This window comes from Balaenoptera borealis, assembly GCF_965194805.1.
Source record: "Balaenoptera borealis genome assembly, chromosome: 18".
Taxonomy (NCBI): Eukaryota; Metazoa; Chordata; class Mammalia; order Artiodactyla; family Balaenopteridae; genus Balaenoptera; species Balaenoptera borealis.
Window position 1 is genome coordinate 72,642,893 of NC_138877.1, and position 24,106 is coordinate 72,666,998.

The 24,106-nt window shown below is 35.1% G+C and overlaps 1 long non-coding RNA gene across 1 annotated transcript in view; it reads right to left on the bottom strand.

Moving 5' to 3' along the window:
* The window catches only part of LOC309616055, an 874,860-nt gene that overhangs the window by 34,967 nt on the left and 815,787 nt on the right, over positions 1-24,106 (bottom strand). The gene's annotated exons all lie outside the window — the stretch shown is intronic.

The window sequence follows — 24,106 nt, forward strand, 5'->3', positions numbered from 1 at the left end:
ATCATGAACCTCACATAAAATGAGACTCAGGTACTTAATGAAAGTAGTAAAGTGATTCAAGAGAAGTTAAGAAGAAATGATTTATGTTTTGAAAACCAGACTTATCCCAATATCAAGAGTATATTGTTGAAAACGTTTCATTCAATTGAATGTAAATCAAAAAATAAATAAATACAATTATCTAGAAGGATAATCTTTTACTGAGTCCTTATCTGAACCTTCATTGGGAAAAAAAAAAAACAAAAAACGGAATAATTTAACTGTCCATGGATGTTCACCAACTCAGTAAATGTATGTATGCCCCATTTCTGGATTGTACATGGGAACAAGTAATTTTGTTTTATGTCTAGTACACAAAGCAAGAAAGATTTCTTTGGGAGAAAGTGGATACAGTTTGGCAACAGAGCAAATTCTCAGAGAGGAAGGAAGATGATATATTCTATTTTGCCTTGTATGGTAGGTTTTACTGAACTTCAGCATAATTGCTTTCATGATTTAATTTATTTTCTTTGTTTCCTAATCTGATGTTAGTTCCACTTTAGGGTAAAGTGGAAAATCTATACCTTGGGCCAACTATCTCACTGGATAGAAATGTGGAATTGCCTCTCATGGGCAGTACATTAATATCATTCCAAAACTGATTACCTTTGGTTATTTATCTCAGTTGGTCAAAGCAAAGTTTTAATGAAGATTAGATCATTTACCATGAATACAGGGAGTGTAGTATCAATCACTGGAAGGAGAATTTAAACTTGTTATTGTCTTTCCATGGACTTTTTACCCATTTTAAACCAGTTATTTTATAAACAAAAGTAGACCAGACAGAATGGATTGTTGTCTATAAAAATGATGAGACAGGATGAATTTAATGACTGTTAGATTGCTGCTTACTCCAGTAAATCACCTAAGACATCAGCAGAGAGAACGTTGCCTAAAAGTTTTTGAAATAAAGCAATTCTAGGAATTAGATGGTACACAGAGAAAATGTGTATTATAACCTGAAGTAACTGACAGGTTAGGGCTTCTGGGTGGATGGTCCAAAAGTTAGAATCAATAGTCCATGTGTGCGTTTTTCAGAAATTCCTTTGCAATTTCATCCAATTACAGGGTCTTCAAGGATAAAGCTTATGGAAAACACAAAAGCTCTGTGTGTGTTGTTTCCATTTCTTCTCTCTCAAAATAACCAAAAATCTTGATCAGGGGTTGGCAAACTACAAGCAGTTGCCCAAATCTGGCTAGCTACTTGTTTTTGTAGATAAATTTTACAGGAATGTGGCCATGCCCATTGATTTACATATTGTTTATGCCTGACTTTTTGCTGTTCTGGAAGAGTTGAGGAGTAGCTGGAAGACTGTAGGTCCTGAAAAACTGAAAATATTTACTGTACAATCCTTTAAAGTAAAAGTTGGCAGACAACAGATAAAGATATTAAGACAAGATGAAAGACCCTTTCCTTCCCTAAACACATGGTGGACCTTGTATGCTACCCTCCCTCCCCACCAAACATAAACACAGCATGCCCCTTATATTTTTTTATCTCTTTATCTCTAAAATTAAAGTCTTAAATTAGGGAATTGAAAATCAGAAGAAATCAAAGAGTCAAAAATGGTTGTTAAATTTTTGTGGAGGGGAAAGATGAAATAGGCTGCGGCAGGCCAATGTTCCCATTGAGAACAGTAGCCAAAAAATAGGTAAGCCACAAAAATCATACTTCCTCCCTGCCACTCTTTGTTATTTCTTTAGAATTTTCTCATAAATTTTTCTATGATAGGAATCCTAGAATATATCCTCTATGCATGTCATTGAGCCTCATATTTTATTTGATCAAGAGTGAAGGCTTTCAAATAATGGGAAAAAAAGAACAAGTGAATATTTGGATTCACTGAAGATTATACTTACCATATGGATAATTAAGAGCTTTGAAATGGATCACAAGGCTTAAACTTACAAAGTTTGTTTCTTTGAATTGTATTGAAATAGACTGTTTTGTTATTTTTCTCATATTGACTTATGTCACATGTAAAAGACAAAATGCTCTAGACAATTAAGGAGGTGATATTTTTTTCAGGCTATAGCAATTGGGAGATCATTAATAAGAGACTTCTCAAAGAAATGGAAAAGGGTCTTGGGACTTATAGAGGCAGGCCAGCAAGAGAATCATCCAAGAGTCCACAAGAGGTTATGAGGAAGAATGGAGACAGTTTTATCTTAGTCATTTAGAAAGGATGGAGGTGGGCATTTATCTCAGAATATACAGGAGCAGTATGATCCTTTGAAGTTAGTAACTTCTTGGGGGCAAAAACATAGGTAGGGAGCTTTCTCAACCATTGCTGTTTTCCTGGACCACAGATAGAGTTGACTTAGATAGAGTCCAACATTATGTTGCAGATAAAGCTATTAAAAAATAGGGTACATACATAATAAATGAATACATAAATAAATGCTTCATAAATAGTAAATCTATTACTTATTCTTCATTTTAAACCATATCATTATAAATTTTTAGCATTTTCAAATTTGATCATATCAGTTAACATACTGAATACAACTTTTGATAATGGGAATTTGATAAATGAGAATAATAAATAACTACTAAAATCCAAATGCACTATCATTTATTTGGGCTCACAGTCAGTGTTCATGGCACTAAGAATTAACTAATTAGATTATTGTCTTGGTTGAAATGCTATAGAAAGTTAAAGTGTGAATATAGAAATTATTCTTATATTTTTTTCAATGGTATAATATAGTTATATATTCCAAAGTCTAGAACTTTTTCCAAATTTATATAATGGCATACATGTAAAGCATAATGGCTATCATTCAACATTATGAGAATTGTGGAAATGGGACCAGTGCTTGGGAATATAATAGGGGCATTTGTCTCTCAGTTTATGAGGAAATTAAGGAAGACTGTGCTATTCTCAAAGTGGGTATAATTGTTCCCATACTCTCTTACAATGCGGTTTTGTTCCTCTCCTCTCCTTCAGTCTGCCTGGATAAGTGACTTGATTTACCCAGATAAAAATGTTAGGCAAATTCTGGGCCCAGATGTCAAGAAGCTTGCAGCTTTCAATCTTCCTGTCTTGGGAGGCTACCCTGAGACCCCCATGGGAGGAAACTGGTCTAGCTTCCTGGAGGGTGAGAGGCCTCATGGAAGAGAACTGAAGGCTTCCAGGGAATTGCCTACACTCACTGCCAGATCTGCTAGAAAAACCGGTTGGCTTCCAGTCTGGTCACCTAGCAACTGCATGAGGAAGGGCAGGTGAAAGCACCACAGGACCACCCAGCAATTTGCTGAATGGTGAGAAGTTATTGCTATTTTAAACTACTACAAATCGGAGTGCATTTTTATACAGGATTGGTTAACCTAGCACATTTACTTCAGTTAAAATTGATGCATTTGAAAACAATTATTCTAAGAAGTTATCAAATACTATGTATTGATGTTATAGCTTGCTATATTGGTTGGCTTGCCATAATTTTGCACTTTCTAGAACATGTATTGTTCATTGCATAGACCTCCCTCTTGGGAAAAATATATATATTATATATATATATTTAAATTCTAGACCATTATATATAATTGTATGCAGGAAAAGTGGCTCTTTTGGTTTGTATATTTTTAAAGCTACAGAAAACAGTTTTACTTGAAATGCTTTAAGCCTTACTTTTTGGTAAATATCAACCTTTTTTGAAGTCAAGGATTTGCTTCTGAGTGACCTGAAGTTTTCCAACTGGAGGGCATTTGAGTTGGACTGGGTACAAAGCACTGTGAACTGAAGACTCTCATCAGATCCACTTGAGTAATTCCCATTGCCTTCATCTAAGGCCATGATTTAGCCAAAGACATTTTTGTAGTTTATTAAATTGGCTTTTTGACTAGCTTTGAGTCAATGAGCCCAACTGTTAGAAAATTGCCAAGGCAACCTGAGAAAAGTCATTATTTTGTATAAAGCTAGTGGAGGAAGAAATCTTTATAGTTAAAGTCTCCAGCCGCTCTCAGGTTCAGTCATCCTCAGGATGACCTGAAATGACCTTATTCACACGAAGTCATGAGTAAAATTCGAAATGTACTTAACATTTTAAGTTGCTTGTTTATCGTGTGAAATACCTCATTCTAATTAAAGTACTTTCAAGAACCAAATTAAAAAATACTAGTTTTCCCTTCTTCAGTGGACCTTTGGGAGAACACATGGTGTGGTATAGGTAAGAACTCTAAAAGCCTCAAAATGTTGCTTCTCCTGGGTTGCCTGGGTGCTTGAGAAATATTTGTCATTGTTGTCTGCTTTTTTGCTTGATAAGAATTTAGAAACGTTTAGCTTAAAAAGAAGTAAATTGGACTCCAGTTTCTTAAAAAGACACTATTCTAGACACTCTCAGTGTCCAGCCTGTATCTTGCAAAATTTTGACAAGTGGCTATATTTTTGGAACTTAAATCAACTTGAACATCAAGTTTTAATTTCCCAGATATATTTTGATGTAATTCCTTTTTTTTTAAAGGTAAATATATATATATATATTTAGTGCTTGGTGCAATAAGTGAATTGCCTTATGGCTAAACTCATAACAAAACGTGTCAGCAGTGATTATCATTTCTGATGTAAATATTAACTATGGGAATGTTCATGGCAAGATTGGTGTATACCTTTTTCCCTTCCATTTTTTTAAACGTTATATAATTAGCATAGACCAAAATACTAATTACTGGGTCATACATTGATACTTTAAGAATCCTATGGTGGTTAGTGTGTTTTATTGAGCTGCCTGTGTAATTTCAGTTTATTTGGTTTTTAAAACTTGTTTTCTACAATTTTTTATTGTACCCTCTTTGACATAACAAACGTTCTGAAGATTTGATCATTTGGGGAATATAATAATCTACTTTCCCATTCTTCTAATATGAATATTTCTACTGAAAAAGTTGATTCTGTATAAAACCAAGATGAGAAAATTTCTAGATTACTTACAGTTTTGCATGTTGCAATTGTAAATGCAGTTCACTTTCCTTGAGGAATATGTTTTATTATTGGAAGAAAAATAGAAAGAGCATTTTCTCCCAGAAAAAGGCAACAGAATCACATAGGAGAGAAAATTTCCTCTAATAATTAGATAACACCATTTTTGTTGCTGGGACATAGCCAGACTGTAAGCTTGAGTTTCTGGGGCTATAGAATTGTTTTGTTTTCTAACTCCATAGCAAAGTTTCAATTAAAAATTGAATTCAATTTGGTTCAAAAGATATTAACTGAGTGTACTGACTTCTACAGAGGCAAAATACATCAAATAATGCTGTAGTTTTGGCAATGCCATACTCATGAGAAAATGAAAAAAAAAATTGTACTATTTAGTTTCTGAAATATATGTTCCATGGTTAATGTATCATTTATTTTAAAAATATGTAATCTGTACCTACAATTGTATCAGGACTGCTGTTTAATAAGCTTAGTATATATAAGACACGAATAGCACAGACATAGTGTAGCTTCAAAAATTATTCAGTTTATATTATCATTATATTCTTTAAAGGAGGTATTTAATACCAGTTTATTCATTCTGTCAAATTTTATTTTGCTTTAACAAAACTTCTTTAACTTTCATTATCTATTAAGTCTACAAGTATGGACAATGATCAAATTACTTATATATAAAATATTAGTTTTATTATAATTAAATAAATTATAATAATTTATTAATATTTAATATTAATATTAAATAATTAATAGCTTTTCAAAATAATCAAATTATATCCAATGCTTAATTTTAAAATAATGTTATCCAAATATTCTCTGACAAAAGCTGTTTTAAAAATTTGAACTCTTGGGACTGACAGCAGTCATGTAAATTAAAATTTGTAACAAATAGCATTTTTTCTAGTTTCAGAAAATAACATATTATCATTGAGCCATAAAGACAGTACTTTTTCAACTATTTTTAAAGTTATGTTATCATTGCAGAATGGACTAAAAATGTTATATGTTTTTGAAATGTATGAAATTATGATGTTGATAAATTCCAATATGGTTCAAAGAGCATAGAGTATATATAAATATATGTATCTAGATTATATCTATATTTATTTCTTTGTCTATATATACATCTCTTTCAAGATTCCATCACATAGCCCAATGTCACTGTGCAAAATCTGGGGAATTTTGGGAAAGCAGAAAACAAATTCAAATTATTCCCATATTCTAATACTCTACTCAAATATAATCAACTACGGGAATCACCTCCTAAACATCAGTGTTAACCTCTCTGCCTTGTCACCTTGCTCCTGACTTCATCCATGTCACATGACACAGGCATTCACCTATGAGGAGGCTCTAGCTCTGTACTCTGACCTGCACTTAATATTTAATTTACAATTTATTAAGGCTGTTCATCCTCATTTTCTTGCACTGAATCTTGCCATATGTTTATCTAGCTAGCAGTGTGTTAGCTTAAATACCTTGGTATCTAATTATTTGTATCACAATACTTGGAATGGAGCTTAAAAGAAAACAAAAACGGGTCAATATGATTTTTGTTGCATACTTTGCATGTAACACCTCATTTGAATCTCACAAAACCCATATGATGTCGGTTCTATCGTTATATTCAGATTTGGGGAGACAACTAATGCACGAAGAAATGTTATGCCTTATGTCAAAATAGAAGAGGCTAGATGTGAACACAAGTCTAACTTCTGGTCAGTATTTTTACTATAAACCCATTAATGAAATCTTTACCTGGAAGATCTATACCATGTAAATAAGTTTCAAATAATATTTTTTTTAAAAGTGAAAAGTTATTTTATACTGCTTTAACTTATTGCCTAGAAGTAGCTAACCTATCTGCATTGATGTGAATTATCTAAACTCAGTCTCAATCTTTTACCTAAAATATATCTTGTTAACTCTGAAAATTAAAGTTAAATATATAATGTCATTCTTAAACCACATTGTCTCTATACCATTGTATTACATTTTAAGGGGATTATGATTAATTATCAATAGTGTATCTCAGAATTAGGTAGGAAAAACAAGTTCAATCTACAAATTCAATAAGTAATTGATAAAAAGTTAATTATGCAGTGCCTGTGGGCAAATGCTCAGTCTCAAATCAGTGATTTTGGTGACATAAATTAGCAGAAATTTCCAAAATAATATGTCAGGACCCTCAAACTGTCAGTAGCATTCAAAACAGGTCCTAGTTGTGTTATTATGGGGTAGTAACAAAAGCATATGGATTCTAGAAATCTACAATTTTGACATTATTATGGCCTTAAGAAATTGTCAAACTGTCCCTATGAGGCAACAAATAGAATCAAAACAGAATTAAAGTAAGAATCAAAAATTTTGGTAGGTTGTTTTGTCCAAGGACTCAAATTAAAGTCCTACATCATGACCAGGACGTTCTTGCTGGACTACAACACATTTGTAAAGCGCTCTGCTTTTCTCTAATATGGTTTTTATCTCTTGGAGATCATCCCTTTCTCACTACTGAAGTAAAACGGGGATCGATAATGATTATCACTAAAATAACTAGACGAGGCATCAATAGTGTCTTCTACTAACCATATTATACCGAAGCAGAGGTGGCCATGGACAGAGGGTACTGAGTCATGACAAAAAGTCTGCACACAAACTTTTCTTTCCAAGGAGGTCGTTAGAGTGAAGAAATGACATCAAATGCCCAATGTGGCCCAACTTCTAGTCTCTCAGCCTTACATTCTATCCTCAGGTGGACAGTTCATCTGTTCCTGATGGAATGAAAAAAGCTGCTGTGAAAATCCAACTGCAAGTCTTTGTGAAATGGATGTTTCATTTTCTTAGAGAAATAGCTAGACATGTGCTTGATTGGTCATGTAACATATATGTATGTAAATATATGTTAATAGCCAATGGCTACACCATTTTGCTTTTAACCAGCGGTGTAAGAGAGTTCAAGTTGCTCCAGATTCTTGCCCATCCTTGGTATATTAAGGTTTTTAATTTGAGCCATTTTACTAGGTGGACATTTGTCTCTTATTGTGGCTTTTATTTGTATTTCCTTGAATGCATTTTGAACCACATATTTTTTTCCCTCAGAAATGTTAAGTTTTAAAAATGGTACAGATGAACCGGTTTGCAAGGCAGAAATAGAGACACAGATGTAGAGAACAAATGTATGGACACCAAAGGGGGAAAGGGAGGGGGAGGGGTGATGGTGGTGGGATGAATTGGGAGATTGGGATTGACATATATACACTAATATGTATAAAATACATAACTAATAAGGATCTACTGTATAAAAAATTTTAAAAAAACCTTCTGGATAGCACAGGGAACTCTACTCAATACTCTGTAATGACCTATATGGGAATAGAATCTAAAAAAGAGTAGATATATGTATATGTATAACTGATTCACTTTGCTGTATAGCAGAAACTAACACAACATTGTAAATCAACTATACTCCAATAAAAATTAATTGAAAAAATAAAACAAACAAAAAAGAAATAAGTTTTCTCCTAAATAATTGATAGATGTTGTTGATTTCTAGTAGACCAGCATGTCTGACAACCCTGGTACATTAACTTGCTGGGGCCACCATAGCAATACACCACAGACTGGGTATTTATTTCTTACAATTCTGGAGGCTGGATGCCCAAGATCAAGGTGTCAGCAGGTTTACTTTTTTTCCAAGGCCTCTTTCTTGGTTCGCAGCTGTCTACCTTCTTGCTTTGCCCTCACATGCTGTCCTTCCATCTGTGTTGTCTTTGTCATAATCTCCTCTTTTTATAAGGACATCAGTAATATTGAATTAGGCCCTACCCCAAGGACTCGATTTTAACTCGAAAGGTCCTGTCTCCAAATGCAACCACATTCTCCTGAGACTTAGCACATTGACATAAGGATCTGGGGGGATACAATTCAGTGCACAACACAAGTCAGAACTACTCAGACACGGTTTTGTTATATAATAATAGTGAAATATAATAGAGTCTGACTACAGTTTTCATGTTTGGTTGCTAATGGCTTTCAAGCCCTCTACCCTCTTCTCTTTCTGCCCCCACCTTGTCCAGCTCAGAAGAACCCTGAATGCTCCAAGCACACAAGCCATGTCCTTTACCAGGGAACCTTCATCCCAGCCCCACCTCCTAACCACCCCAAATCTTCAAACAATTTTAAGATCTTCTTGGTCTTAAAATGACCCTGCTCTCTCCAAAATGCCTCATCAAGTGAATAATACATATATTCATACTCTATTGCTGCACGTATGGTACCATCAGTCTCAATATTGGAAGCTATTTTGGCTGTGAGGTGCAGCCCACTTTGGGGATGATCACAATACCAGGATATTCCTTGCAATTCACTTTTGTTGAAAGTTAATGATTGCTCTCACAAAGGGTGTGCCCAGAGAGGACTATTTGACAATTTAATATTAGTTAATTGCAACTAATAAAACAAATCTTGCAAAGAAAATGATAATACTTAAAAAAAGGAAGAGGGTAGTTGAACTGTTTAAATTATGAGAGTTCTTAGAGCATTGAATATTTAATTTTGAAATTCCAACATTGCCATTTAGAGTATTTCAAATTATGAATGAATCTTTTAATAAAACTTCTTGGTAAAAATTTGGTGGAATATATTAAAAAATCAAAATTAAAAAAAGCTTATTTAATGTTTTGCTTTACGAATATATTTATTAAAGAAAAGTACTCAGAGACAAAAATATATTAACTATGGAAGATATGTGAGCAAAGAAACAACAACCAAAAAAAAAAAAAAAAGACCTTTGGAAGGGGGGCTATCAACACAATTTACTACCAAACCCGGAACCACAAAGCAGGTGGGTTCTGAGTTGTAATATTGATTTCAAGGTTGTCATCACTAAGGCAATGACCGTAATTCTCTATCAAAGTGGCTCATGGAGTAGAGTCTGTTCTAATCCAGTCCAGATATTCTTCTGTTCCAAGCAGTTTCAGTTTAATCTAGTCTCATCCAGGATTCTCACTTCTTCCTTTAGGGACTTAGTTGCTGAAGCAATTCATATGTTGCCAGGACACATCAGTCAACGGCTAGAAATAACGTTCAGATCTGCCAGTTCCATATCCCTGAGTTTTATAACTAATGGGCTTCAGCACCCTCCCCCAAAGCTCCCTACCTCTTTAGTATTCTTGGGTGTTTCCTAATTCTTCTGCATATGTTGTCAAACAATGCCGCCTGTGCTGTTCCTGACACTCCTCCTCTTTATCCAGCCCCCGCATTTGCTGGTGGTGCTGCCTGAGCTCTCCAACCCACACAATGCTCCATGAGACAGTGGGACTGTGCTGGGCTCCCACAGGGTCCTGCCTGTGCGGATACAGACAGCCCAAATTCCATTAGCCTGGTGCCGATGAGGCATTAGATAGATGGGCCCCAGGCTGAGCAACTGGAGTTCATCCCCTGTGGAAAGTTACTCCAACATAGCAGGAGGGAAGAGAAGCTAAGCCCTGTCCAGATAAGAGATAAAAGACCACGTGTTCCTCATTCTCGAAGTCAAGGGGACCTTCACGACTGCACATGCACAGAAAAGCTCCTTGAAGATCAAAAAGGGAGGGGGCACCACCCCATGGTAGGTGATGTCAACCTACCCATAGACCTCTTTGCTAAGAGATGTGCGCTCACCTATGGGAGGACCCTGAGATATACCAAATACGGACTCAGAACCAGGCAAAGCAAGATGATTGGCCAAAGGAAACATGGAAGAAATGGCCTGTATAAGTGATTCAAACTCCCACAAGAGAGTGACTCTCTGAGTCCGCCCGTGTGTCTATCCACACGTACCCTTTTTCCTCCTAATAAACACGTGTTTCACTACTTTCCATCTCTATGTGGAAATTCATATCTGATGGGCCAGGGCCTTGTCACTGCCCACTGGTCCCTGGTGGTCTAGTGGCTGGGATTCAGCGCTATCCCTGCTGCAGCCTAACCTCAGTCTCTGGCCTGGAACCGAAATCCTGTTTCAAGCCACTGCAGGCCAAGGCCACCCGAGATCACAGAGAGCATCTTTATCTGGTTGAAACAATGCCTGTCAAACAGGATGAACCAAATTCTGTACAAGGTCTCTCTCCGTATCTCTCTCTCTTTCTCTCTCTTATATACACATATATATGTGTGCTCATGTGTTTATACATATATATGCACACAAATTTTACCTATTATATTTATACTTATAACATATGCATGTTATAATATATAATACATTATATATAATATATATATTACGTACATGTTTAGATGTATTATATATATCATATTATGTATATATGTACTTTGAAATCTCTATTTGTACAAATATTCCATAACCCATAGTTTTACACACATCAATTCTGTGGTTTTAAGATAGTCAAGCATGAATACAATATTTAGTGTTTATCCAATAAGAATTTATCAAACGGTTACTACATTACTATGTGGGAAAAAGAACATCTTTAGAATTTGTATGTCTATCTTATGTATTATAAATTACATATACAAATGTATATATTAGAAGTAAAATGTACGTATTTTAAATAAAAAAAAATTTGCTTTCAGAATACAACTAGAATTAAATGTCTTATTTTCTATGTTATTTTCTATGTTGTTAAGGTTTATAGTCTTAAAGATTAAATAAAAACTAAATTAAGATCTAAATCTCTTCCTGATCCCTCTGAATGACTTGACCAACATCTATAAACCTCCAGTCACCATCAAAACCCAAAATAATTTTAACCGTTAAGTAAAATTCATAGTAATTCAACATTATGTACAAATGATTTGGAATATGAGCATAATCCTAGTCTTTTAGGTTCTAATTCAATTCAAATAAATAAATGGGTTTTGGGGCTATTTCAGAGATTGTGGATTTTTCCTGACATGAAAGACTTCCACTAATATAAGAAATTCACTTGACCTGTAAGTCGTTGTAGGATTGAAAGTTCAGGTACCCTTTCAGAGAAGATTCTCAATCAAATTTAATGTCAGTCAGGTCAACCTCTTTTTAATTTTATGCTACATTATACATCCCTAGGAGTTCATTGTTCCTTTTTTTTTTATAATGCTGTATATGTTTGATTATTTAAATTAACAGTCAAGAGGATGCATTCATTTCTGTGCCGATATGCAAATTACTGAAAACTTCTTTTTGAAAACCTTCTGTGTGCATTTTATTTCTTTTTGTCTTTCCAGGCATCATAACGGATAGCCAAAATATGTTCTCAGTTGCAGAAAAACCGGTGCCAAGTTTTTCAACTGTAAAAATATTTTTCTACTTCTGTTGTTTTTCCTGGCTATGCTATTAAAAGTTATCCTAGTTCTTAAAGCACAAGCCTCATAAAGCAAGTGTACCTAATTAGTCAGTTTGAGGTTAGAATATTGGGTGGGTGGCCTTGGAAGGCATGTTTTAAACAAGAATTTTTGAACCCAGTTTCCTCTTCTCTCCCTTTTAAAATACATCTGAATTTTAAAGTGAAAAGTATGATGATTTCTATTTACTGTGGCAAATTTTTATGGTGGATGTTCAGTGTTCTTTTTTTTTCACCTGTCAGCTGCCCCTGCAAAAGTATATAGTATTATTAACTTATATTCTTTGAAATCTTTATTTATACAAATATTCCATAGTCCATAGTTTTACACATACCTATTCTGTGGTTTTCAGATAGTCAAGCACAGATAACATATTTAACATTTATCTAATAAGAATTTATCAATGGGTACTATATTATTATGTGGGAAAAAATTAAGTTTTTAGAATTTGTATGTCTACCTTGAGCAAAGCCAGGAAATTTAGCACAATCAGGAAATGCAGCACTTGATTTGGGTCTTTGAGGCTACAAAATGCATCTGTATGTGGTGATTAGAAGAAGGACATTTAGAGAAGAAGGAAGTGGAAATAAGATACATAAAATTAGAGATATGGAAATGCACGATTAACATTCAAAAAATAGCTGGTAGATTGGATAGACAAAGTGCCTTATTTCTAGTGGAAAACAAATGAATGAAAAGATAACTCTCTACTGAGTTTCTAATATGTGTTAGTATTTTCGTATAAATTATCTCATCCAGTCATGGTCATGATCTTAGGTACAGTCATTGTGATTTCACAGATCATAATATTCAGAATAAGACATGTGAATTAAGTTGTCTGGAATCACAAAGCCAAAAAGAAGCAAAGCCAAGATTGAACTCATGATGTGTGGGTTCTGAATCAGTGTTTTATTAGCTAGTTTCTAGCCACTAGAGCATGCTACCTTAAGATAAGACCAGCAGGTATTTTGGGACAAAGGGCTTGAGATACTTGGAAATCAGGGAAATCATTCTCTTCACATCTCCCACCCCTACCCATTCTTGGGGGACACTTTTGCCCACTATGTCACTGGTCCACCTCTAAACCCATCTTTTACTTCTGTAATATGTCTTTATATCATCCAATCATCTTACAGATTATAATTCTGAATCCTTGCCAAACTGAAAAACAGCACTTATTATTTTAATCCTTTCCCTTCTATCAATAGATTTAAATAGAGACCTCAAATGTTTAGTCCCTTTCTAAAATGTTCCCTTGTGCCCCCAGGAGAAGTCAATTATTAACCCAAGTTAACTCATAACAATCAGTATATGATTTTATGTTTAGAACCTTCTCCCACAAAATCAGTCGTTCTCAACTCTGGTTGACTATTTGAATCATATGGAGAACTTTTAGAAATACAAAATATCCTCTTGTCTCACAAATATATTTATCTTGAGAGGGGCCAATAATCGGTCATTTTAAAGCTACCTGATTGTTTCAAACAGGCAGCCTATGTTTGAATGGGCTGTCCCATAATATAGTGAGTTAGGTTTATAGTTTAACCTATAGTATAACACTTTCTTTTCATGGGCAGGCACTGGTGATGTCCTTACTTGAAATATCTATGTATAATTCTTGTCCTGTTATACAATGATAAGAAAAAAGGATTGTAGTGGAAGAGAGGTAAAAACTTGAGAGGACTGATTATGTCCAGAGCAATGGAAGAAACCTGAGAATAATGCCAATTCAGGAAAGAGAAATTTCAAGGAGGTAGCTGTAAAGTGTGCAAAATATTTCTTATATTTTATGGCAGATGATTTATACAAAAGGGATTTGCATTTGGTGAGTTGCTGATTATCATTAATCAGGAGGGCCATTCAAAATCGGAGTGGTGGAGATAGAAGACAACTTGAAAGGGGTGGAAGAATGAAGAACAAGCATGGAATTGGAGACAGGTGTAGGCATACTGCTATTATTGTTGCTGTTATTTTTAATATTTAGAAAAAGAAAGAAATGAACAAAAATATTAGAGGCTTACTTGGTCACTTTTTTTTTTTTAATTAATTAATTAATTTATTTAGTTTTGGCTGTGTTGGGTCTTTGTTTCTGTGCGAGGGCTTTCTCTAGTTGCAGCGAGCGGTGCGTGGGCCACCATCGTGGCCTCTCTTGTTGCGGAGCACAAGCTCCAGACGCGCAGGCTCAGTAGTTGTGGCCCACAGGCCCAGTTGCTCCGCGGCATGTGGGATCCTCCCAGACCAGTGCTCAAACCCTTGTCCCCTGCATTGGCAGGCAGATTCTCAACCACTGTGCCACCAGGGAAGCCCTTACTTGGTCATCTTTATTAGAAGAAAATTTAGTCTGGTTTAGCTTCTTTGTTTCATGTTAGCATGGAAACCGTTGAACAGGTCTGTAGAAAGTGATTATGGAGCTAGGGAAAGTGAAGTATTTTAAGTTGCTGTAGAATTCTCCCCTATAGAATTCAAAGTTGTTTCTTCTTGAAATAGTCTTTTCTTTCAGATTCTGCGGTAAAACTCCCATCACATCGCTCCTCTCTCTCTCTCTCTCTCTCTCTCTCTCTCTCTCTCCATTCCTGTCCCTTAAATATATTCTCCAAATTTCCTTCTTTGGCATTTTCTCTGTACAACCCTGCACCACACTGTTCAAAACATTGACTATATTCGCCCATGATTCTAACCACCATGATTTTTAACCACCATGTATGTACTATGAGAGCCAAATCTATTGTAAGTAGCATTGCAAACTTCCTAATCTGTAGATCTAAATTTCCAAAATCCTATGGACCACTCTATAAACTCAACATTTCCTAACTTGAATGCACTCTTCTCTTCAGCAACCATCTGTGATTTTCCTCTAGCAGTCAGCAGCATGAAATGCTCCACTCACCTCTAAATGACTGTGATTCCTTTACAAGTAGACTCCTTGTCTCCAGTTCTTTTCCCTAAATCTTTTAATCTTCCTTAAGGAGACCTAGGTCCCAAAATGGATGTCTGGTTATGATACTGCCCTATAACTTCTGACTATTCTCCCTTCTGTTCAGAATAAGCTCCAAACTGAAATATATTTTCAATGCCCCTGCTTTTAAAGAAACTTCTCTAATACCTAAGAATTCAGTTTTAGCCCTGATGACATAAGACCTTTGTTTTCTTAGTGCATCCTGAATTGCACCCTTGAGTTTCTATATAACATGACTTGTAATTATAAACTTGTAAGTAATTAATGAGGTATATTATATACCAGGCACTGTAAACTGAATGCTAAGGATGAGTGAGAAGAAAACAGGCAGGGCTAAGAACAGTTTTAAGAATGGTAACATCCGCCCCACACCACTAAGGTGTGAAAAACCCTGACCTTCTTTTGGATTTGTGCTATAGGTACTCTGTATTTTTAGGGAATCAACCACCCTACATGCATCTATTGCATAAAAGTAAATATATCTTTAAAGCCCTGTGCTGAGAGCTGTCTTTGAAACTATCCACCACTTAAAGTGATTCTTCTGAATGATTTATGTGTTTGTCTCCAACCTTATGTTACAAACATCCATAGGACAGCTTTACTAGTTCTTAAGAATGTTGGTTTCTTCCTCTAGACATTGCATATATTAATTGTTCAATACACCATCCTTTAATTATCTTTTTCATTCCTTTAATTGCAGAGGTCAGGGAAGGAAGTCTCTAGATACCATTGTATTTTAATCAACTCAATAATGTTCTGTGAATTGGGAAAATTTCTCAATATTCATTCCTGGACAGAAGAATTTAATGAGTCTTCCACTGGAGTAACAGTATCTGGGATTTTTAACACCGAGTCAGCAACTACTGTTTTCCTCATGGCTCAAGTCTATGTTTCAATTTGTAGATTTATATGGTTTTCATTTGTGGACCAGCGGCATATATCTTAGACTGTGAAGAACATTTATATAAAAGGAGTTGTAGTGTTAGCAGGGTACTGTCTCACCTGTGAGTAAATCCATTCCATTACGTGCTCCATAGTGGAGTTTCCACTACTGTGGGAAATCTGAATCTCTAACTTGGAAGGTTCATATATCATCTAGATGATATTAACAAATATTGCAGTACTTACTGTTCTGCTATAAAACATCCCACTCTTCTAAAGCCCTATTAAATATTAAAAAGAATGGCAACCACAGGGTAGAAGTGAGGTCACTAGAATGAAAAATATAATTTAACTATTTTAGAAAGACGTGTTGCTAACCTTTAGCAAAGCACTACCTCTTAAAAAAGAAGACAGGTCTTTGTACTGAAGAATAGTTCTTTCAAATTAACGTCTCCATGGCTAAAGTATAAATGAATGAGACCAGGATTAAATGTTCAATTAGAGGGCACACAGTTTCAGCGATTATCAGAAAGTTGCATTGGCAAAGGGTTTTGGAGTTGGCTGTGTTCCGTACACCTGAAATGAGGAGACCGTCTTCTACAAATCCCAAACTCAGCGGGTTTGGTAAAAAATTACTGGGCTGTCATTTATTCTTCTCCTGTAACTTAGGGAAGTGGAAAGATTTCATCCGTGATGTAGGGGAGGAAAAATGATTTTCCCTCTACCCTTCTAGGCTGAGACTCCCCAGTAATTAAAAAAAAAAAAACAGCATAACAGGAGAAAAACAGAAGTTTAACAACATGAATCCCTCCTGTACACATGAGAGACATCCAGGAAAATTTGAGTCACTCTTTGAAATGACCCAAGCTACCACCTTAAAGACCATCTTCAGCTAAAGACAAAAGAAGACGTTAGGGTAGAGAGGCCAGTTATGGCAACTTATCAGGCAAAGCACAATAAACAAAGATATGGCTGTCATGCAGAACTAAGTTGTCATCTTCTCCATTAATGAGAGTTTCTAGAGATTTAGTCACACTTTTCTTCCTGGTACAGAGTGGGAGATACCCTTACAAATGGAGGCTTCTCTTCTAAATATAAATGATTCTTAAAATTGGGTAACTTCTACTTGATTTTAAGATCTTCTCTGTGTCTGCTGTTTCTTAAAAATAATCAGCCTAAAATAATTCTGATGCCAAAGCGGTATATTTTGGGGTGACAAATTCTGCTCTCCTTCAGTGCCATCAGATAAGCCACATGTTCAGATGGCACAATATCTGGAAATGGAAAATGAATCAGGTCTATCTTTGCCCCAGTCTTAGTAGGAAGTTTGGTGGTTGTCTGTTGGCTTGTAATGGGTACAAATCTTCCTCAACATGAATGTTTTGGATATTTGTTGTTTTGGCAATTGTGATTGTTTTTGTCCTGACTCCCAAATTTTATATTAAGAATAGCCTCTCCTTTCTCATACTAGGTCCAATTCAAAATTGAAACACAACTTCCTTTCAATAATTATATATTAGATAGCTTTACAGTGTTCTCTTTTAAATATGTTGGGGCATGGACTGCCAACCAAAAATTGGCACTTGCCATCTGCCTCTACACACATTAAGTCACTAACCACTGCAGCCACTGGCCATCAACACACCCTAAAAAGAGTTCAGAGTGGAGATCAGGAATGAGGTGCTCTGTGCTCTGGGAAAAACTGGCAGAACAAGCCTTTAGATAGTCAGATATTTTCAGGAGGAGATTTTATGTGCCCAATTCTTGCATGTCCTCGTATCTAGAAAAGCACTAAAATCATTCACTGTGACATCTGCTCCTTGTGACCAGCAACAAACCTCTGCCAAAATGTGTGCTTGACTGCGCATACCACTCTTCACTAAAATCACATATATACTGACCAGTCTCCCAACTTCTTTGGAGAGTTTCTCTGAGCTATCTGAAATGCTGTCTCCCAGGCCATAGTTCTCTTTTTTCCCCCAAATAAAACTTAACTTGAAACACTCATTTTGTGCATTTTTTTTAATAGACAGGCACCTTGTCTTTGCAAAACATATTTATTTTCTGTTCATAGAAGCATAACAAATTGTACTTTTTTCTTCCAAGGAAACACCAGGCCTTTTTGAAGGAGGTATGCCATTTGTTTACTTCAAAGTGAGTTACCTGAATCTTGAAGAAAATAGCTTCCCACTTAAAACACTAAACACCCTGACACTATTTTAAGCTAATACAATGACATTTTCAGTGATCTTCTTCATTTCTGAATGGAAACAAGGCTGACGACAGTCCTCACATTCAATTTATTAAAATTAGGAAATTGTCAGGAAGACTCCAGCAGAGGTATGGCATTTACTTTGTAAAGTCGTCCTCGGTTTAACAATAGGTATTTGGATAACTTTTTATTCTCTCCTCGGGCTCAGCTGGAAGAAATTTTTACCACAAAGGAAGCCTGATTTTATGCATGTTTGACTTAATTCAGAGGGATTTATGAATACCACAGTAGCCTGTTTGGATTGGCTGTGAATAATGTGAGGCAGATAGCTTTCACTTCTTTTCAACGTGAAATATCTGATGTGTTCTTGGTAACTCTTTTTAGTGAAACAGACATTTTAAATACGAAGATCCAAGCATCAAGCATCCTTATTTGTTCATTTTCAGCACCCTTTCTGAAATATGTGAGAAAGCATAAATTTTACAAATGCAAGAGCTCAAAAACTATGAAATAAATGACACTAAGTCCAAAATTTGGTGCCAAATCTGACTTATTATTTTATTTTATTTCATAGAATAGCTAAAAGGAAACAGTTGTGGAAATAAACCATGTCAGTGTAAAAAACACACACACCATTGGCACTAGAATATATGATTTCAATTAAAACATGGCTGGTGTGTGGGTTTTGAGGTAGAGGTTGACTTAGACAGCTATATTTTTGTTGGAACTTATTGGCTCAAATCATGACAATAGATTGTAGATTTCTTTTTTGTACTTAATAGATTTCTTTTTTGTACTTTAATCTTGTATCACTTGGTGATGGTGGTGTTATATTACATAAAGGTACTACGTTAAGTCTGGTTGGAAGAAATGAATCACCTAAAATCTCATTGTCACATATTCTTAGATTTGGAATTTGTTGCTAGGAATGAACAGAACAAGAGCATATGCATATTAATGCCAGTGATGAAATTCATCCTTTGGCAGATGGTTACGGAGGACAGATCTATGTCCAGTTCTGCTTTATGAGGTGTGAGGGATTGTGTGGGATATGGAGACTGTTTAGACATGGTCAGTACCTGGAAGGAGCCCAAATACAGACAGTATAGGGACATCTTTATGAGGACCACATTTCCCAATTCCATTGAATTCTTTTCTGACTTAGACTCACCAAGAAGAAAATGTGTGGATCTCAGCTTTGAGGTAGGGAAATGTTTCCCAGTATAATTTCAAGATCTTCAGGAACCCAAGACATGAGACAAAGGAAACGTTTCACATTTCACATATGTTATTATTATCACTAGTATAGGAAAGAAAGCTAAGACATCATTATGTCATGATTACTCAGTTTATATAAATTTTGATGCCTATTCCCAGATCATCCCTTAAAAAGACAATAAGCTGACCCAATACATAAGACAGTTTTGTCGTGTTTCTGTCTGATTCCAAATTGTTCTACTATCTTGGGACAAAGTATTCAACTATTGGTATTCTATCCCTTCAAACAGTGATATTTATTATTTGCTACTTTAAACGTTTTTTTTTTTTTTTTGCAAGACTTGGTTTGACAAAATTTTTGTTGTGATAAAACAAGTGTTTACCACTACAGTTTCACCTTTTTACTTACTTTAGTCAGTATTAATGACTGCATTCAGCATTAGAATTCATGGCTAAACTGCCAGTGAGAACTTAGATACTTGGCTACCTTCAAAGAAGAATCTATCATCTTCTATCATTTTCTTTACTGTCACTCACTTCCCCTCCAAACATTGACAGTCACCTGCAATTGCGGTTTTTAATATAAGTGACTTTGGTCCCTTATAAAATGAGAAAGAAACATATTTTAATAAAAGCATTTGCCTACATGAACAAAAATTGTGATCAAGGATTGTGAAAGACTTAACAAAAATGACATCTGGAAGCTTCCACTGTTGTAGCCCATACGTGAGAACCCCTTGAAGATCTTTTTTTATGTTATATAAGCACCAAATCAATAAAGGCATCCACAAGTGACAGATACTCTTCACGATTCCTCTAATTATGAAAAATGTTCCTCTCCAGATGAGTGTGTGAGTTGCGATGTTAAGAGATAATTATGCTTTATTTTCTGGAGACTCACATTTAATTTCTGGTAAATGAAAAGTATATCTTTTGCAAGTGGCACTGAAGCAAATTGTATTTTAAAATAAAATAAAATTAATTTGCTTTATATGCGCAGTGTAAGTGTTTACATGTGCCTCTGTTTGATACTCACTGAAGCACAGTGTTTCCTGGGATATTTTCTGAAGACTTAATAAAATGTGAAACTTTCATCTACTGTTGAAAACTTAATAAAACTGGGATTCATAGTGGGGAAAATGTCTGAGGTTAATATCTCAACTTCTGTACGTGACATTCAAAGGATGATTATAATTTGTTCTGCAGGTAGTCTAAAAATTAATTTTCTGCTTCATTATTTATTAGATTTTTCTTTCTCATACTGTTTAGATAGGTTTATTTCTGGGCTTTTTTATTAGTGCAGAAAAAATACAGAGCTTAAAGAAAGTCCAAAATCCTTAGCCAAAGTTGTTTCTCAGTGCTCATTTAGTACATTTTCAACTAATTTCAAAAAAAGAAGAGTTTAAATTCCAACACTATCTAAGCATTAAAATGATTTTTTTTTCCCTATTTCAGGGTCATTGCTTTCAGAGAAAGAGTCTTAGGAAAGAAGAATTATTCAGATTTACTACACACCTCTGAGGGTAAGACCCTCAGTCAGCTAGTGCTTTTATGAGCACTAAGTTAAAGGTAGTATTAAGTTAAAGGTAGTATTTTCATGTGTTTTACTCAAGTCAAAGTTGTCATTCTTTTAGGGCAGAATTGAATGAATATGTCTCCCTATTATTACCTTTAAAATAGGAATACAAATAATGCCTATCCCATAAAACTAGAGCAAAGAATACATGGATATTTCCCAGTATATATCAAGCATGCTGTTTATTACAACTTTGTATTTATTGAACAAAATGGAACAGATTATTATTGGTGAACTTACACTCCCTCTCATTCTCTTTTTTGTTTGTTTCTTCATAATGACTAAACGTTATGAGGAAGAGTTAAAAAAAGAACAATTCAAGAATTTTTATTGTACAAGGCAGAGACAAATTTCAGGAGATGAAGACAAGAGTATCAAAAAGATGCTGATGGGCAGACTGCCTGAGTTATCAATAATAAAAGAGAATTTTCTCTATTGATGCCTAATTTCAGATACATACTTATCTCTCACAGTCATTCTGGACTCTACCCCTCTCATAAATGTCTGTCATTGTGCTCCAAATCAAGCCTTTCAGGTTGATTAAAATTTTTCTTGGCGTGGGGTAAGGAGGACAGGAGTCATGCTATAATTCTCACTGGATGATTAGAAAGATTATCTGCCTTTGTTCTGATAACATACATAAAATAATAAAAAAGTTGAGGACAAATTTTACATAATAATAGTAATAGTAATAATAGTAATGATAATAACAACAATAATAGTATAGGTTGTAGATATCATATAAAGTATTCCATATGTCTTTATGTCCTAGATATGAGTTACAGTGAAATATTTCCACCTGTAGTGAAATAATCGGAAAGATAACTGCAAGAAAAGAAGTGATAGATACTCCCTCCTTTTTAAAACCATTTCAGACCTTTTCTATGTTGTGTTTTCTAAAGTTTATTTGTCACTTTTACTGTCTCAGCTAGTCATGCTTAGGGAAAGCAGGAGAGCTTGTGAATACTATATAAAATCATTATTAAAAGCTATATTTATTCAGTGTCACATATGCTAAGCACTGTTCCATATGCTGGGACAGCACAATGAAACAAGCAATAATGTTCTTCCATTTCTGGAGTTTTTATTCAAGTTAGGAAGACAGAAAACGACCAGTATAAAAATCACCTCGGAGGGTGATGAGTGCTTGGAAGGAATGAAACCCTAGTTTTCATTGAAAAGAGAATGAAAGTAGGCAGGGTTTGGGTAGGGTTTGGATCTGAGTGGTGAAAAGACCTATTACCTATGAGAAGATCTGGGAGTGAGCATGACGGACAAAGGCGATGTTAAGGGCACAAAACCCTCTGTCAGAAGCAGCCTGGATGCTTTTGAAGCACAAGTAGGAGGCAGTGTATTGGGTGTAATGGGGTGTGGTAAAGAAGGGAAGGGCAGAAGCAGATACGGCTTGAGTAGGAAGCAGGACCAGTTCACACAGAGACATGATAAGACATCATAAAGGAACCATGGGAGAGCTGTAAGCAAGGCAATAAAATGATGTGATTTGTGTATGAAAACCAATATGAGGGAAATGATTCTTGTATAACTATATTCACAAACACACACATACACCCCCAAAGTGATAAATAGGTGATCATAGTTATAAACCTAGAGTGTCGGTAAGATGCAATTTTCTTGGTACCATCTAATGATTTGGGCTTTGTTTTCACTGTTCTGATGCAAAGAGATCAGTCGCTTTGTCTTTGGACAAATCAGGTCTAAGGGAGAGAACTAATTCTACCACATCCCTCAAAAATCCTGTGAATAATCATTTAAGGTAGTGCCTAAAAATTTAGTTTTAGAAATATGATTCAAACTCTATCCCCACATACTTTTTTTTTGCTGCCAAAAAAGTTTAATTGCTATGCCTAACCTGTGTTATATTACTATTAATATGAACATGGCTCAAGGATTCAATTTTCAAATCTCCTATATGAAAGATAAACAATATAATTCTATTGACTGTGCACATACAGACTTATGGTTAATATTTTCTGTCCATGAAAAGTCACTTCACTGTGTACTACAGCTTTCTTTAGGAAGACAATAAATGCTGAATTTTGAAAATTCATAAAATAACAACATGAGAATCCTTTAAAAGATTTAAGAATCCAACTCTTTCCCAAAAGCCTTTCACAAAGAAATAAAATACGTTCTTCAAACTTATGATTAGAAGTGATGTCATTAAGATTTAGCATTCTTATCAATATTTTGAATTTGATCATTTTTATTAAAGAACACTGCCAAAAGAGCATGCATTTATGGATGAAATTAGATATTACTTTATCCCAGTAATATGTTTTCAGAGTGATAGTTAATAATTACAGTCTGATCTTCCCAGCATTGCAAAATTATTAGGTAATATATATTTTCTGTTTATGGTTTGCATGCAGTGGTAGACTGAAAAGTGTACCCGCAAGATGTCAAATTCCCAGAACCTGTGACTATGGTACCCTACATGGTAAAAGGGTCTTTGTAGATTTTATTAAATTAAGGATCTTTTGATGGGGACATTATCCTGGACTGTCCTGGATAGACCTGATGGAATCAAACGGGGAAGCAGGAGGTCAGAGATTAAAAAGGAAGCCAAGATTGGAATGGTGAGCTCATAAGACAGGGAATGCTGGCAGCTTCTAGAAGCCAGAAAAGACGAAGAACATATTCTCCCCTGGAGTCTCCAAAAAGAACCAGCCCTGATGACACCTTGAGTTTAGGCCCATAAAACTCATTTCAGACTTCTAATCTCCAGAACTGTAAATGAATGCATTCGTGTTGTTTTGCATAAAGTTTGCCGCAATTTTTATACTTGAAAAGAGGAAACTCATACACATGCTAAACTGTATTAATATGATACAGAGGCAAGATGAAATTCTACAATATTAAAAATATTTAGTCCTAGTAATATCTAATCCTAATTCTCTCCTAAAGAGGTGAAAGAGAATTAGGCTTGCTTGGAGGCTGTTCCATACGTA